Source organism: Phyllobates terribilis, unplaced genomic scaffold (assembly GCF_046119375.1).
Source record: "Phyllobates terribilis strain yellow unplaced genomic scaffold, ASM4611937v1 Scaffold_108__1_contigs__length_5656254, whole genome shotgun sequence".
In the NCBI taxonomy this organism is placed as follows: domain Eukaryota; kingdom Metazoa; phylum Chordata; class Amphibia; order Anura; family Dendrobatidae; genus Phyllobates; species Phyllobates terribilis.
In genome coordinates, this window is record NW_027362868.1 from 486,882 (window position 1) to 502,714 (window position 15,833).

Consider the following 15,833-nt stretch of genomic DNA (forward strand, 5'->3'; position numbering starts at 1 on the left):
GATCTAAAACGCGTGGATTGCAGCAGCAGCAAGCCGAAAAGTGCAGGCATGTGAGGGATCTAGAGGTTGACAGCATGTCTTCTTAACGGGAGTCCAGGTGGCCATCTCCACAAATGGACTTTTCAGAATCCTTGGGTGGCACCGTAGTCGGAAACCAATTCTGGTTATCGCTTCTCGGCCTTTTGGCTAAGATCAAGTGTAGTATCTGTTCTTATCAGTTTAATATCTGATACGTCCCCTATCTGGGGACCATATATTAAATGGATTTTTAGAACAGGGAGATGGAAAAAGAGTTTGCTCTGTCCACTCCACGCATTGACCTGGTATTGCAGTATCTCCAGGACCGGTGCACCCCTTCTTTAATGCAGTTTCTAAAATCAGAAAGAATTGAATTCAATGCTTTTTGTTCATTTTGCTTGTTTGTCGGATTTTGGGATGGACTCTTTGGCTTTGCTTTTCTTCTCCTCATTGGATTTTTCATGTTAAAAGTTGCAGAAGCCAGATGACAAGCTCATTTTGGTTCAACTTCAGCAACTGTGCATTGCATTGCCATGTAATGTAATGTAATGCAATGCTATCTATCTAGCTCTCCCTCTATACTTCCTTTTGGATAAACAGACATATTAGGCAAGCATTTTGGAGCTTTCACCTAAATAACTACAGGTGGTGAGATAAGCTGCACAATATAATTGACCTTTCAGTATATTGTTGCACACACACCATCTATTTAGCAAATGCCCTTGTTATCAACAGCAGCCTTTTAAACTCACCTGAGCTAACAGGTATGTGAGCTGGTTACTCTGCTGCGCTTAAAATTTCTTTTTTGGTTTGCTACAATGCCTTTTCTGAAACGTTGTCTCCCTCTGCTGGAACACTGACTTCTTTCATTTAATGCCTGCAGACTATAAAAGAGAAACCAACCCAAAAAGTTTGGTTGATTAGTCTGTGGCATTCTTTTAAACTGTTACTTATGGCGGTCTCTGTGAGCTTCTCAGTGACATTCAGCCATCCAGGTATCCCGCCTGCAGTAGACGGAATGTGGCAATGGAACGCTGGCTGCGCGTGTCATAATAGGCTCTGAGCCTTTATATACCTGCGCACAGCAGCAGCCACCTTCAGTCTGCTGCTGGACAGCCAGCAGCAGCAGCAGCAGGAGAGGTAATTAATCAGCAACCCTCCTGCTAAGGGTAGACAGCTGCTCGTTCCACCCCCCCCCGCCTTAATTGGTTCTCCTCCCTTCCAACGGTGTTGAGGCGGGTGGGAACAGCCGGGGGTTGAGGGTACTGTGCTAAAAGAGGTGGAGTTATGCAGATCTAAAACGCGTGGATTGCAGCAGCAGCAAGCCGAAAAGTGCAGGCATGTGAGGGATCTAGAGGTTGACAGCATGTCTTCTTAACGGGAGTCCAGGTGGCCATCTCCACAAATGGACTTTTCAGAATCCTTGGGTGGCACCGTAGTCGGAAACCAATTCTGGTTATCGCTACTCGGCCTTTTGGCTAAGATCAAGTGTAGTATCTGTTCTTATCAGTTTAATATCTGATACGTCCCCTATCTGGGGACCATATATTAAATGGATTTTTAGAACAGGGAGATGGAAAAAGAGCTTGCTCTGTCCACTCCACGCATTGACCTGGTATTGCAGTATCTCCAGGACCGGTGCACCCCTTCTTTAATGCAGTTTCTAAAATCAGAAAGAATTGAATTCAATGCTTTTTGTTCATTTTGCTTGTTTGTCGGATTTTGGGATGGACTCTTTGGCTTTGCTTTTCTTCTCCTCATTGGATTTTTCATGTTAAAAGTTGCAGAAGCCAGATGACAAGCTCATTTTGGTTCAACTTCAGCAACTGTGCATTGCATTGCCATGTAATGTAATGTAATGCAATGCTATCTATCTAGCTCTCCCTCTATACTTCCTTTTGGATAAACAGACATATTAGGCAAGCATTTTGGAGCTTTCACCTAAATAACTACAGGTGGTGAGATAAGCTGCACAATATAATTGACCTTTCAGTATATTGTTGCACACACACCATCTATTTAGCAAATGCCCTTGTTATCAACAGCAGCCTTTTAAACTCACCTGAGCTAACAGGTATGTGAGCTGGTTACTCTGCTGCGCTTAAAATTTCTTTTTTGGTTTGCTACAATGCCTTTTCTGAAACGTTGTCTCCCTCTGCTGGAACACTGACTTCTTTCATTTAATGCCTGCAGACTATAAAAGAGAAACCAACCCAAAAAGTTTGGTTGATTAGTCTGTGGCATTCTTTTAAACTGTTGCTTATGGCGGTCTCTGTGAGCTTCTCAGTGACATTCAGCCATCCAGGTATCCCGCCTGCAGTAGACGGAATGTGGCAATGGAACGCTGGCTGCGCGTGTCATAATAGGCTCTGAGCCTTTATATACCTGCGCACAGCAGCAGCCACCTTCAGTCTGCTGCTGGACAGCCAGCAGCAGCAGCAGCAGGAGAGGTAATTAATCAGCAACCCTCCTGCTAAGGGTAGACAGCTGCTCGTTCCACCCCCCCCCCGCCTTAATTGGTTCTCCTAACTTCCAACGGTGTTGAGGCGGGTGGGAACAGCCGGGGGTTGAGGGTACTGTGCTAAAAGAGGTGGAGTTATGCAGATCTAAAACGCGTGGATTGCAGCAGCAGCAAGCCGAAAAGTGCAGGCATGTGAGGGATCTAGAGGTTGACAGCATGTCTTCTTAACGGGAGTCCAGGTGGCCATCTCCACAAATGGACTTTTCAGAATCCTTGGGTGGCACCGTAGTCGGAAACCAATTCTGGTTATCGCTTCTCGGCCTTTTGGCTAAGATCAAGTGTAGTATCTGTTCTTATCAGTTTAATATCTGATACGTCCCCTATCTGGGGACCATATATTAAATGGATTTTTAGAACAGGGAGATGGAAAAAGAGCTTGCTCTGTCCACTCCACGCATTGACCTGGTATTGCAGTATCTCCAGGACCGGTGCACCCCTTCTTTAATGCAGTTTCTAAAATCAGAAAGAATTGAATTCAATGCTTTTTGTTCATTTTGCTTGTTTGTTGGATTTTGGGATGGACTCTTTGGCTTTGCTTTTCTTCTCCTCATTGGATTTTTCATGTTAAAAGTTGCAGAAGCCAGATGACAAGCTCATTTTGGTTCAACTTCAGCAACTGTGCATTGCATTGCCATGTAATGTAATGCAATGCTATCTATCTAGCTCTCCCTCTATACTTCCTTTTGGATAAACAGACATATTAGGCAAGCATTTTGGAGCTTTCACCTAAATAACTACAGGTGGTGAGATAAGCTGCACAATATAATTGACCTTTCAGTATATTGTTGCACACACACCATCTATTTAGCAAATGCCCTTGTTATCAACAGCAGCCTTTTAAACTCACCTGAGCTAACAGGTATGTGAGCTGGTTACTCTGCTGCGCTTAAAATTTCTTTTTTGGTTTGCTACAATGCCTTTTCTGAAACATTGTCTCCCTCTGCTGGAACACTGACTTCTTTCATTTAATGCCTGCAGACTATAAAAGAGAAACCAACCCAAAAAGTTTGGTTGATTAGTCTGTGGCATTCTTTTAAACTGTTGCTTATGGCGGTCTCTGTGAGCTTCTCAGTGACATTCAGCCATCCAGGTATCCCGCCTGCAGTAGACGGAATGTGGCAATGGAACGCTGGCTGCGCGTGTCATAATAGGCTCTGAGCCTTTATATACCTGCGCACAGCAGCAGCCACCTTCAGTCTGCTGCTGGACAGCCAGCAGCAGCAGCAGCAGGAGAGGTAATTAATCAGCAACCCTCCTGCTAAGGGTAGACAGCTGCTCGTTCCACCCCCCCCCCGCCTTAATTGGTTCTCCTCCCTTCCAACGGTGTTGAGGCGGGTGGGAACAGCCGGGGGTTGAGGGTACTGTGCTAAAAGAGGTGGAGTTATGCAGATCTAAAACGCGTGGATTGCAGCAGCAGCAAGCCGAAAAGTGCAGGCATGTGAGGGATCTAGAGGTTGACAGCATGTCTTCTTAACGGGAGTCCAGGTGGCCATCTCCACAAATGGACTTTTCAGAATCCTTGGGTGGCACCGTAGTCGGAAACCAATTCTGGTTATCGCTTCTCGGCCTTTTGGCTAAGATCAAGTGTAGTATCTGTTCTGATCAGTTTAATATCTGATACGTCCCCTATCTGGGGACCATATATTAAATGGATTTTTAGAACAGGGAGATGGAAAAAGAGCTTGCTCTGTCCACTCCACGCATTGACCTGGTATTGCAGTATCTCCAGGACCGGTGCACCCCTTCTTTAATGCAGTTTCTAAAATCAGAAAGAATTGAATTCAATGCTTTTTGTTCATTTTGCTTGTTTGTCGGATTTTGGGATGGACTCTTTGGCTTTGCTTTTCTTCTCCTCATTGGATTTTTCATGTTAAAAGTTGCAGAAGCCAGATGACAAGCTCATTTTGGTTCAACTTCAGCAACTGTGCATTGCATTGCCATGTAATGTAATGTAATGCAATGCTATCTATCTAGCTCTCCCTCTATACTTCCTTTTGGATAAACAGACATATTAGGCAAGCATTTTGGAGCTTTCACCTAAATAACTACAGGTGGTGAGATAAGCTGCACAATATAATTGACCTTTCAGTATATTGTTGCACACACACCATCTATTTAGCAAATGCCCTTGTTATCAACAGCAGCCTTTTAAACTCACCTGAGCTAACAGGTATGTGAGCTGGTTACTCTGCTGCGCTTAAAATTTCTTTTTTGGTTTGCTACAATGCCTTTTCTGAAACGTTGTCTCCCTCTGCTGGAACACTGACTTCTTTCATTTAATGCCTGCAGACTATAAAAGAGAAACCAACCCAAAAAGTTTGGTTGATTAGTCTGTGGCATTCTTTTAAACTGTTGCTTATGGCGGTCTCTGTGAGCTTCTCAGTGACATTCAGCCATCTAGGTATCCCGCCTGCAGCAGACGGAATGTGGCAATGGAACGCTGGCTGCGCGTGTCATAATAGGCTCTGAGCCTTTATATACCTGCGCACAGCAGCAGCCACCTTCAGTCTGCTGCTGGACAGCCAGCAGCAGCAGCAGCAGGAGAGGTAATTAATCAGCAACCCTCCTGCTAAGGGTAGACAGCTGCTCGTTCCACCCCCCCCCCCCCGCCTTAATTGGTTCTCCTCCCTTCCAACGGTGTTGAGGCGGGTGGGAACAGCCGGGGGTTGAGGGTACTGTGCTAAAAGAGGTGGAGTTATGCAGATCTAAAACGCGTGGATTGCAGCAGCAGCAAGCCGAAAAGTGCAGGCATGTGAGGGATCTAGAGGTTGACAGCATGTCTTCTTAACGGGAGTCCAGGTGGCCATCTCCACAAATGGACTTTTCAGAATCCTTGGGTGGCACCGTAGTCGGAAACCAATTCTGGTTATCGCTTCTCGACCTTTTGGCTAAGATCAAGTGTAGTATCTGTTCTTATCAGTTTAATATCTGATACGTCCCCTATCTGGGGACCATATATTAAATGGATTTTTAGAACAGGGAGATGGAAAAAGAGCTTGCTCTGTCCACTCCACGCATTGACCTGGTATTGCAGTATCTCCAGGACCGGTGCACCCCTTCTTTAATGCAGTTTCTAAAATCAGAAAGAATTGAATTCAATGCTTTTTGTTCATTTTGCTTGTTTGTCGGATTTTGGGATGGACTCTTTGGCTTTGCTTTTCTTCTCCTCATTGGATTTTTCATGTTAAAAGTTGCAGAAGCCAGATGACAAGCTCATTTTGGTTCAACTTCAGCAACTGTGCATTGCATTGCCATGTAATGTAATGTAATGCAATGCTATCTATCTAGCTCTCCCTCTATACTTCCTTTTGGATAAACAGACATATTAGGCAAGCATTTTGGAGCTTTCACCTAAATAACTACAGGTGGTGAGATAAGCTGCACAATATAATTGACCTTTCAGTATATTGTTGCACACACACCATCTATTTAGCAAATGCCCTTGTTATCAACAGCAGCCTTTTAAACTCACCTGAGCTAACAGGTATGTGAGCTGGTTACTCTGCTGCGCTTAAAATTTCTTTTTTGGTTTGCTACAATGCCTTTTCTGAAACGTTGTCTCCCTCTGCTGGAACACTGACTTCTTTCATTTAATGCCTGCAGACTATAAAAGAGAAACCAACCCAAAAAGTTTGGTTGATTAGTCTGTGGCATTCTTTTAAACTGTTGCTTATGGCGGTCTCTGTGAGCTTCTCAGTGACATTCAGCCATCTAGGTATCCCGCCTGCAGTAGACGGAATGTGGCAATGGAACGCTGGCTGCGCGTGTCATAATAGGCTCTGAGCCTTTATATACCTGCGCACAGCAGCAGCCACCTTCAGTCTGCTGCTGGACAGCCAGCAGCAGCAGCAGCAGGAGAGGTAATTAATCAGCAACCCTCCTGCTAAGGGTAGACAGCTGCTCGTTCCACCCCCCCCCCCGCCTTAATTGGTTCTCCTCCCTTCCAACGGTGTTGAGGCGGGTGGGAACAGCCGGGGGTTGAGGGTACTGTGCTAAAAGAGGTGGAGTTATGCAGATCTAAAACGCGTGGATTGCAGCAGCAGCAAGCCGAAAAGTGCAGGCATGTGAGGGATCTAGAGGTTGACAGCATGTCTTGTTAACGGGAGTCCAGGTGGCCATCTCCACAAATGGACTTTTCAGAATCCTTGGGTGGCACCGTAGTCGGAAACCAATTCTGGTTATCGCTTCTCGGCCTTTTGGCTAAGATCAAGTGTAGTATCTGTTCTTATCAGTTTAATATCTGATATGTCCCCTATCTGGGGACCATATATTAAATGGATTTTTAGAACAGGGAGATGGAAAAAGAGCTTGCTCTGTCCACTCCACGCATTGACCTGGTATTGCAGTATCTCCAGGACCGGTGCACCCCTTCTTTAATGCAGTTTCTAAAATCAGAAAGAATTGAATTCAATGCTTTTTGTTCATTTTGCTTGTTTGTCGGATTTTGGGATGGACTCTTTGGCTTTGCTTTTCTTCTCCTCATTGGATTTTTCATGTTAAAAGTTGCAGAAGCCAGATGACAAGCTCATTTTGGTTCAACTTCAGCAACTGTGCATTGCATTGCCATGTAATGTAATGTAATGCAATGCTATCTATCTAGCTCTCCCTCTATACTTCCTTTTGGATAAACAGACATATTAGGCAAGCATTTTGGAGCTTTCACCTAAATAACTACAGGTGGTGAGATAAGCTGCACAATATAATTGACCTTTCAGTATATTGTTGCACACACACCATCTATTTAGCAAATGCCCTTGTTATCAACAGCAGCCTTTTAAACTCACCTGAGCTAACAGGTATGTGAGCTGGTTACTCTGCTGCGCTTAAAATTTCTTTTTTGGTTTGCTACAATGCCTTTTCTGAAACGTCTCCCTCTGCTGGAACACTGACTTCTTTCATTTAATGCCTGCAGACTATAAAAGAGAAACCAACCCAAAAAGTTTGGTTGATTAGTCTGTGGCATTCTTTTAAACTGTTGCTTATGGCGGTCTCTGTGAGCTTCTCAGTGACATTCAGCCATCCAGGTATCCCGCCTGCAGTAGACGGAATGTGGCAATGGAACGCTGGCTGCGCGTGTCATAATAGGCTCTGAGCCTTTATATACCTGCGCACAGCAGCAGCCACCTTCAGTCTGCTGCTGGACAGCCAGCAGCAGCAGCAGCAGGAGAGGTAATTAATCAGCAACCCTCCTGCTAAGGGTAGACAGCTGCTCGTTCCACCCCCCCCCCCCCCGCCTTAATTGGTTCTCCTCCCTTCCAACGGTGTTGAGGCGGGTGGGAACAGCCGGGGGTTGAGGGTACTGTGCTAAAAGAGGTGGAGTTATGCAGATCTAAAACGCGTGGATTGCAGCAGCAGCAAGCCGAAAAGTGCAGGCATGTGAGGGATCTAGAGGTTGACAGCATGTCTTCTTAACGGGAGTCCAGGTGGCCATCTCCACAAATGGACTTTTCAGAATCCTTGGGTGGCACCGTAGTCGGAAACCAATTCCGGTTATCGCTTCTCGGCCTTTTGGCTAAGATCAAGTGTAGTATCTGTTCTTATCAGTTTAATATCTGATACGTCCCCTATCTGGGGACCATATATTAAATGGATTTTTAGAACAGGGAGATGGAAAAAGAGCTTGCTCTGTCCACTCCACGCATTGACCTGGTATTGCAGTATCTCCAGGACCGGTGCACCCCTTCTTTAATGCAGTTTCTAAAATCAGAAAGAATTGAATTCAATGCTTTTTGTTCATTTTGCTTGTTTGTCGGATTTTGGGATGGACTCTTTGGCTTTGCTTTTCTTCTCCTAATTGGATTTTTCATGTTAAAAGTTGCAGAAGCCAGATGACAAGCTCATTTTGGTTCAACTTCAGCAACTGTGCATTGCATTGCCATGTAATGTAATGTAATGCAATGCTATCTATCTAGCTCTCCCTCTATACTTCCTTTTGGATAAACAGACATATTAGGCAAGCATTTTGGAGCTTTCACCTAAATAACTACAGGTGGTGAGATAAGCTGCACAATATAATTGACCTTTCAGTATATTGTTGCACACACACCATCTATTTAGCAATGCCCTTGTTATCAACAGCAGCCTTTTAAACTCACCTGAGCTAACAGGTATGTGAGCTGGTTACTCTGCTGCGCTTAAAATTTCTTTTTTGGTTTGCTACAATGCCTTTTCTGAAACGTTGTCTCCCTCTGCTGGAACACTGACTTCTTTCATTTAATGCCTGCAGACTATAAAAGAGAAACCAACCCAAAAAGTTTGGTTGATTAGTCTGTGGCATTCTTTTAAACTGTTGCTTATGGCGGTCTCTGTGAGCTTCTCAGTGACATTCAGCCATCCAGGTATCCCGCCTGCAGTAGACGGAATGTGGCAATGGAACGCTGGCTGCGCGTGTCATAATAGGCTCTGAGCCTTTATATACCTGCGCACAGCAGCAGCCACCTTCAGTCTGCTGCTGGACAGCCAGCAGCAGCAGCAGCAGGAGAGGTAATTAATCAGCAACCCTCCTGCTAAGGGTAGACAGCTGCTCGTTCCACCCCCCCCCCGCCTTAATTGGTTCTCCTCCCTTCCAACGGTGTTGAGGCGGGTGGGAACAGCCGGGGGTTGAGGGTACTGTGCTAAAAGAGGTGGAGTTATGCAGATCTAAAACGCGTGGATTGCAGCAGCAGCAAGCCGAAAAGTGCAGGCATGTGAGGGATCTAGAGGTTGACAGCATGTCTTCTTAACGGGAGTCCAGGTGGCCATCTCCACAAATGGACTTTTCAGAATCCTTGGGTGGCACCGTAGTCGGAAACCAATTCTGGTTATCGCTTCTCGGCCTTTTGGCTAAGATCAAGTGTAGTATCTGTTCTTATCAGTTTAATATCTGATACGTCCCCTATCTGGGGACCATATATTAAATGGATTTTTAGAACAGGGAGATGGAAAAAAGCTTGCTCTGTCCACTCCACGCATTGACCTGGTATTGCAGTATCTCCAGGACCGGTGCACCCCTTCTTTAATGCAGTTTCTAAAATCAGAAAGAATTGAATTCAATGCTTTTTGTTCATTTTGCTTGTTTGTCGGATTTTGGGATGGACTCTTTGGCTTTGCTTTTCTTCTCCTCATTGGATTTTTCATGTTAAAAGTTGCAGAAGCCAGATGACAAGCTCATTTTGGTTCAACTTCAGCAACTGTGCATTGCATTGCCATGTAATGTAATGTAATGCAATGCTATCTATCTAGCTCTCCCTCTATACTTCCTTTTGGATAAACAGACATATTAGGCAAGCATTTTGGAGCTTTCACCTAAATAACTACAGGTGGTGAGATAAGCTGCACAATATAATTGACCTTTCAGTATATTGTTGCACACACACCATCTATTTAGCAAATGCCCTTGTTATCAACAGCAGCCTTTTAAACTCACCTGAGCTAACAGGTATGTGAGCTGGTTACTCTGCTGCGCTTAAAATTTCTTTTTTGGTTTGCTACAATGCCTTTTCTGAAACGTTGTCTCCCTCTGCTGGAACACTGACTTCTTTCATTTAATGCCTGCAGACTATAAAAGAGAAACCAACCCAAAAAGTTTGGTTGATTAGTCTGTGGCATTCTTTTAAACTGTTGCTTATGGCGGTCTCTGTGAGCTTCTCAGTGACATTCAGCCATCCAGGTATCCCGCCTGCAGTAGACGGAATGTGGCAATGGAACGCTGGCTGCGCGTGTCATAATAGGCTCTGAGCCTTTATATACCTGCGCACAGCAGCAGCCACCTTCAGTCTGCTGCTGGACAGCCAGCAGCAGCAGCAGCAGCAGGAGAGGTAATTAATCAGCAACCCTCCTGCTAAGGGTAGACAGCTGCTCGTTCCACCCCCCCCCCCGCCTTAATTGGTTCTCCTCCCTTCCAACGGTGTTGAGGCGGGTGGGAACAGCCGGGGGTTGAGGGTACTGTGCTAAAAGAGGTGGAGTTATGCAGATCTAAAACGCGTGGATTGCAGCAGCAGCAAGCCGAAAAGTGCAGGCATGTGAGGGATCTAGAGGTTGACAGCATGTCTTCTTAACGGGAGTCCAGGTGGCCATCTCCACAAATGGACTTTTCAGAATCCTTGGGTGGCACCGTAGTCGGAAACCAATTCTGGTTATCGCTTCTCGGCCTTTTGGCTAAGATCAAGTGTAGTATCTGTTCTTATCAGTTTAATATCTGATACGTCCCCTATCTGGGGACCATATATTAAATGGATTTTTAGAACAGGGAGATGGAAAAAGAGCTTGCTCTGTCCACTCCACGCATTGACCTGGTATTGCAGTATCTCCAGGACCGGTGCACCCCTTCTTTAATGCAGTTTCTAAAATCAGAAAGAATTGAATTCAATGCTTTTTGTTCATTTTGCTTGTTTGTCGGATTTTGGGATGGACTCTTTGGCTTTGCTTTTCTTCTCCTCATTGGATTTTTCATGTTAAAAGTTGCAGAAGCCAGATGACAAGCTCATTTTGGTTCAACTTCAGCAACTGTGCATTGCATTGCCATGTAATGTAATGTAATGCAATGCTATCTATCTAGCTCTCCCTCTATACTTCCTTTTGGATAAACAGACATATTAGGCAAGCATTTTGGAGCTTTCACCTAAATAACTACAGGTGGTGAGATAAGCTGCACAATATAATTGACCTTTCAGTATATTGTTGCACACACACCATCTATTTAGCAAATGCCCTTGTTATCAACAGCAGCCTTTTAAACTCACCTGAGCTAACAGGTATGTGAGCTGGTTACTCTGCTGCGCTTAAAATTTCTTTTTTGGTTTGCTACAATGCCTTTTCTGAAACGTTGTCTCCCTCTGCTGGAACACTGACTTCTTTCATTTAATGCCTGCAGACTATAAAAGAGAAACCAACCCAAAAAGTTTGGTTGATTAGTCTGTGGCATTCTTTTAAACTGTTGCTTATGGCGGTCTCTGTGAGCTTCTCAGTGACATTCAGCCATCCAGGTATCCCGCCTGCAGTAGACGGAATGTGGCAATGGAACGCTGGCTGCGCGTGTCATAATAGGCTCTGAGCCTTTATATACCTGCGCACAGCAGCAGCCACCTTCAGTCTGCTGCTGGACAGCCAGCAGCAGCAGCAGCAGGAGAGGTAATTAATCAGCAACCCTCCTGCTAAGGGTAGACAGCTGCTCGTTCCACCCCCCCCCCGCCTTAATTGGTTCTCCTCCCTTCCAACGGTGTTGAGGCGGGTGGGAACAGCCGGGGGTTGAGGGTACTGTGCTAAAAGAGGTGGAGTTATGCAGATCTAAAACGCGTGGATTGCAGCAGCAGCAAGCCGAAAAGTGCAGGCATGTGAGGGATCTAGAGGTTGACAGCATGTCTTCTTAACGGGAGTCCAGGTGGCCATCTCCACAAATGGACTTTTCAGAATCCTTGGGTGGCACCGTAGTCGGAAACCAATTCTGGTTATCGCTTCTCGGCCTTTTGGCTAAGATCAAGTGTAGTATCTGTTCTTATCAGTTTAATATCTGATACGTCCCCTATCTGGGGACCATATATTAAATGGATTTTTAGAACAGGGAGATGGAAAAAGAGCTTGCTCTGTCCACTCCACGCATTGACCTGGTATTTCAGTATCTCCAGGACCGGTGCACCCCTTCTTTAATGCAGTTTCTAAAATCAGAAAGATTTGAATTCAATGCTTTTTGTTCATTTTGCTTGTTTGTCGGATTTTGGGATGGACTCTTTGGCTTTGCTTTTCTTCTCCTCATTGGATTTTTCATGTTAAAAGTTGCAGAAGCCAGATGACAAGCTCATTTTGGTTCAACTTCAGCAACTGTGCATTGCATTGCCATGTAATGTAATGTAATGCAATGCTATCTATCTAGCTCTCCCTCTATACTTCCTTTTGGATAAACAGACATATTAGGCAAGCATTTTGGAGCTTTCACCTAAATAACTACAGGTGGTGAGATAAGCTGCACAATATAATTGACCTTTCAGTATATTGTTGCACACACACCATCTATTTAGCAAATGCCCTTGTTATCAACAGCAGCCTTTTAAACTCACCTGAGCTAACAGGTATGTGAGCTGGTTACTCTGCTGCGCTTAAAATTTCTTTTTTGGTTTGCTACAATGCCTTTTCTGAAACGTTGTCTCCCTCTGCTGGAACACTGACTTCTTTCATTTAATGCCTGCAGACTATAAAAGAGAAACCAACCCAAAAAGTTTGGTTGATTAGTCTGTGGCATTCTTTTAAACTGTTGCTTATGGCGGTCTCTGTGAGCTTCTCAGTGACATTCAGCCATCCAGGTATCCCGCCTGCAGTAGACGGAATGTGGCAATGAAACGCTGGCTGCGCGTGTCATAATAGGCTCTGAGCCTTTATATACCTGCGCACAGCAGCAGCCACCTTCAGTCTGCTGCTGGACAGCCAGCAGCAGCAGCAGCAGGAGAGGTAATTAATCAGCAACCCTCCTGCTAAGGGTAGACAGCTGCTCGTTCCACCCCCCCCCCCCACCTTAATTGGTTCTCCTCCCTTCCAACGGTGTTGAGGCGGGTGGGAACAGCCGGGGGTTGAGGGTACTGTGCTAAAAGAGGTGGAGTTATGCAGATCTAAAACGCGTGGATTGCAGCAGCAGCAAGCCGAAAAGTGCAGGCATGTGAGGGATCTAGAGGTTGACAGCATGTCTTCTTAACGGGAGTCCAGGTGGCCATCTCCACAAATGGACTTTTCAGAATCCTTGGGTGGCACCGTAGTCGGAAACCAATTCTGGTTATCGCTTCTCGGCCTTTTGGCTAAGATCAAGTGTAGTATCTGTTCTTATCAGTTTAATATCTGATACGTCCCCTATCTGGGGACCATATATTAAATGGATTTTTAGAACAGGGAGATGGAAAAAGAGCTTGCTCTGTCCACTCCACGCATTGACCTGGTATTGCAGTATCTCCAGGACCGGTGCACCCCTTCTTTAATGCAGTTTCTAAAATCAGCAAGAATTGAATTCAATGCTTTTTGTTCATTTTGCTTGTTTGTCGGATTTTGGGATGGACTCTTTGGCTTTGCTTTTCTTCTCCTCATTGGATTTTTCATGTTAAAAGTTGCAGAAGCCAGATGACAAGCTCATTTTGGTTCAACTTCAGCAACTGTGCATTGCATTGCCATGTAATGTAATGTAATGCAATGCTATCTATCTAGCTCTCCCTCTATACTTCCTTTTGGATAAACAGACATATTAGGCAAGCATTTTGGAGCTTTCACCTAAATAACTACAGGTGGTGAGATAAGCTGCACAATATAATTGACCTTTCAGTATATTGTTGCACACACACCATCTATTTAGCAAATGCCCTTGTTATCAACAGCAGCCTTTTAAACTCACCTGAGCTAACAGGTATGTGAGCTGGTTACTCTGCTGCGCTTAAAATTTCTTTTTTGGTTTGCTACAATGCCTTTTCTGAAACGTTGTCTCCCTCTGCTGGAACACTGACTTCTTTCATTTAATGCCTGCAGACTATAAAAGAGAAATCAACCCAAAAAGTTTGGTTGATTAGTCTGTGGCATTCTTTTAAACTGTTGCTTATGGCGGTCTCTGTGAGCTTCTCAGTGACATTCAGCCATCCAGGTATCCCGCCTGCAGTAGACGGAATGTGGCAATGGAACGCTGGCTGCGCGTGTCATAATAGGCTCTGAGCCTTTATATACCTGCGCATAGCAGCAGCCACCTTCAGTCTGCTGCTGGACAGCCAGCAGCAGCAGCAGCAGGAGAGGTAATTAATCAGCAACCCTCCTGCTAAGGGTAGACAGCTGCTCGTTCCACCCCCCCCCCGCCTTAATTGGTTCTCCTCCCTTCCAACGGTGTTGAGGCGGGTGGGAACAGCCGGGGGTTGAGGGTACTGTGCTAAAAGAGGTGGAGTTATGCAGATCTAAAACACGTGGATTGCAGCAGCAGCAAGCCGAAAAGTGCAGGCATGTGAGGGATCTAGAGGTTGACAGCATGTCTTCTTAACGGGAGTCCAGGTGGCCATCTCCACAAATGGACTTTTCAGAATCCTTGGGTGGCACCGTAGTCGGAAACCAATTCTGGTTATCGCTTCTCGGCCTTTTGGCTAAGATCAAGTGTAGTATCTTTCGAAAAGGCGGTTTTGGATGTTGGCCGCCCTAGTAGATTGATACATTATGCACACTGGGGTTTAGGCGCTTGTTAGTACGCCAGGTGGCTAATATAGTCATCTGGTGGAAAGCATGGCCCCCCAGGATCGACGCCATTGGGCCGGGGAAGATCGAAAGCCCGAAGTGTGAAGTGCCCCAGGAGTGGTGACCCTGGGGTGCCTTAACTCACTGGGATTGGGAACCCCACTTGAGTTTATGGCACATTTGCACAAGCACTTCAAATTTTCTTTCTTCGCACACACCCTTATTCCGGGCCTTCTGGCCTTAGGATGGGGAATTTTTCAATTCCCGGTCGAAGGTCCGGGCAGTATTATACTGTGAAACCTTCACTATTTATTTAATTTCTTTGTCACTGTGTGTCCACTTATTCACGTGTGTCACGTCCTACTAGGATTTTGTCGGGATGCGGTTCCCTTACGGGTTCCTCTCTTGGCAGGTCTAGGGGGGGAGTGTGTGGCCATCAGGTTCCGCTCCCCCCTGAACCCCCCTGGCTCTCCTCTTTCGGGAGGAGAGCGTTGTTGGCTCCCCTCTTCCGGGAGGGGAGCACAGTCTTTGGCTCCCAGTGCTTTGCTCGGGTGAGAACTCGGGCAGGTGCTGGGGGTAAGATTGGGTCGCCTCTGGCTTCGGCTGGAGGTGGCTTTTTGTCCCTGTTCCTCGCTGTGGCCTTTTGGCTCGGAGGGACGGGGAATGGTTTGGGGGACCCTTCTCCTTTTGGAGAGGGTTTCAAGAAGACCAGCATCCTAGTGCACTTTTTTTGTGGCACTTGTCACTTTTTTAAGCGCACTCGGGTTTTGTACACGAATTCGGGCTTTCGATAAAAAAAAAAAAAAATCTGTTCTTATCAGTTTAATATCTGATACGTCCCCTATCTGGGGACCATATATTAAATGGATTTTTAGAACAGGGAGATGGAAAAAGAGCTTGCTCTGTCCACTCCACGCATTGACCTGGTATTGCAGTATCTCCAGGACCGGTGCACCCCTTCTTTAATGCAGTTTCTAAAATCAGAAAGAATTGAATTCAATGCTTTTTGTTCATTTTGCTTGTTTGTCGGATTTTGGGATGGACTCTTTGGCTTTGCTTTTCTTCTCCTCATTGGATTTTTCATGTTAAAAGTTGCAGAAGCCAGATGACAAGCTCATTTTGGTTCAACTTCAGC

The 15,833-nt window shown here is 45.5% G+C and overlaps 12 non-coding genes and 1 pseudogene across 12 annotated transcripts; all 13 read left to right on the forward strand.

Moving 5' to 3' along the window:
• Nucleotides 1–166: 166 nt before the first annotated feature.
• LOC141200546 (U2 spliceosomal RNA) lies at nt 167–357 on the forward strand. The gene has a single exon (XR_012272264.1). It is a non-coding gene; the product is annotated as a U2 spliceosomal RNA (small nuclear RNA).
• A 1,119-nt stretch (nt 358–1,476) lies between these two features.
• Nucleotides 1,477–1,667, forward strand: LOC141200758 (U2 spliceosomal RNA). The gene has a single exon (XR_012272469.1). It is a non-coding gene; the product is annotated as a U2 spliceosomal RNA (small nuclear RNA).
• A 1,120-nt stretch (nt 1,668–2,787) lies between these two features.
• On the forward strand, nt 2,788–2,978 carry LOC141201104 (U2 spliceosomal RNA). Its single transcript, XR_012272676.1, has one exon. It is a non-coding gene; the product is annotated as a U2 spliceosomal RNA (small nuclear RNA).
• A 1,115-nt stretch (nt 2,979–4,093) lies between these two features.
• LOC141200712 (U2 spliceosomal RNA) lies at nt 4,094–4,284 on the forward strand. Its single transcript, XR_012272424.1, has one exon. It is a non-coding gene; the product is annotated as a U2 spliceosomal RNA (small nuclear RNA).
• A 1,123-nt stretch (nt 4,285–5,407) lies between these two features.
• On the forward strand, nt 5,408–5,598 carry LOC141200713 (U2 spliceosomal RNA). The gene has a single exon (XR_012272425.1). It is a non-coding gene; the product is annotated as a U2 spliceosomal RNA (small nuclear RNA).
• Nucleotides 5,599–6,719: 1,121 nt separating this feature from the next.
• LOC141201189 (U2 spliceosomal RNA) lies at nt 6,720–6,910 on the forward strand. The gene has a single exon (XR_012272758.1). It is a non-coding gene; the product is annotated as a U2 spliceosomal RNA (small nuclear RNA).
• Nucleotides 6,911–8,031: 1,121 nt separating this feature from the next.
• LOC141201105 (U2 spliceosomal RNA) lies at nt 8,032–8,222 on the forward strand. Its single transcript, XR_012272677.1, has one exon. It is a non-coding gene; the product is annotated as a U2 spliceosomal RNA (small nuclear RNA).
• A 1,119-nt stretch (nt 8,223–9,341) lies between these two features.
• On the forward strand, nt 9,342–9,531 carry LOC141200719 (U2 spliceosomal RNA). Its single transcript, XR_012272431.1, has one exon. It is a non-coding gene; the product is annotated as a U2 spliceosomal RNA (small nuclear RNA).
• A 1,124-nt stretch (nt 9,532–10,655) lies between these two features.
• LOC141201106 (U2 spliceosomal RNA) lies at nt 10,656–10,846 on the forward strand. Its single transcript, XR_012272678.1, has one exon. It is a non-coding gene; the product is annotated as a U2 spliceosomal RNA (small nuclear RNA).
• A 1,120-nt stretch (nt 10,847–11,966) lies between these two features.
• On the forward strand, nt 11,967–12,157 carry LOC141200380 (U2 spliceosomal RNA). Its single transcript, XR_012272102.1, has one exon. It is a non-coding gene; the product is annotated as a U2 spliceosomal RNA (small nuclear RNA).
• A 1,122-nt stretch (nt 12,158–13,279) lies between these two features.
• Nucleotides 13,280–13,470, forward strand: LOC141201107 (U2 spliceosomal RNA). Its single transcript, XR_012272679.1, has one exon. It is a non-coding gene; the product is annotated as a U2 spliceosomal RNA (small nuclear RNA).
• Nucleotides 13,471–14,590: 1,120 nt separating this feature from the next.
• On the forward strand, nt 14,591–14,682 carry LOC141201030 (U2 spliceosomal RNA; annotated as a pseudogene).
• Nucleotides 14,683–15,471: 789 nt separating this feature from the next.
• On the forward strand, nt 15,472–15,658 carry LOC141200905 (U2 spliceosomal RNA). Its single transcript, XR_012272596.1, has one exon. It is a non-coding gene; the product is annotated as a U2 spliceosomal RNA (small nuclear RNA).
• The last annotated feature ends 175 nt before the right edge of the window (nt 15,659–15,833 follow it).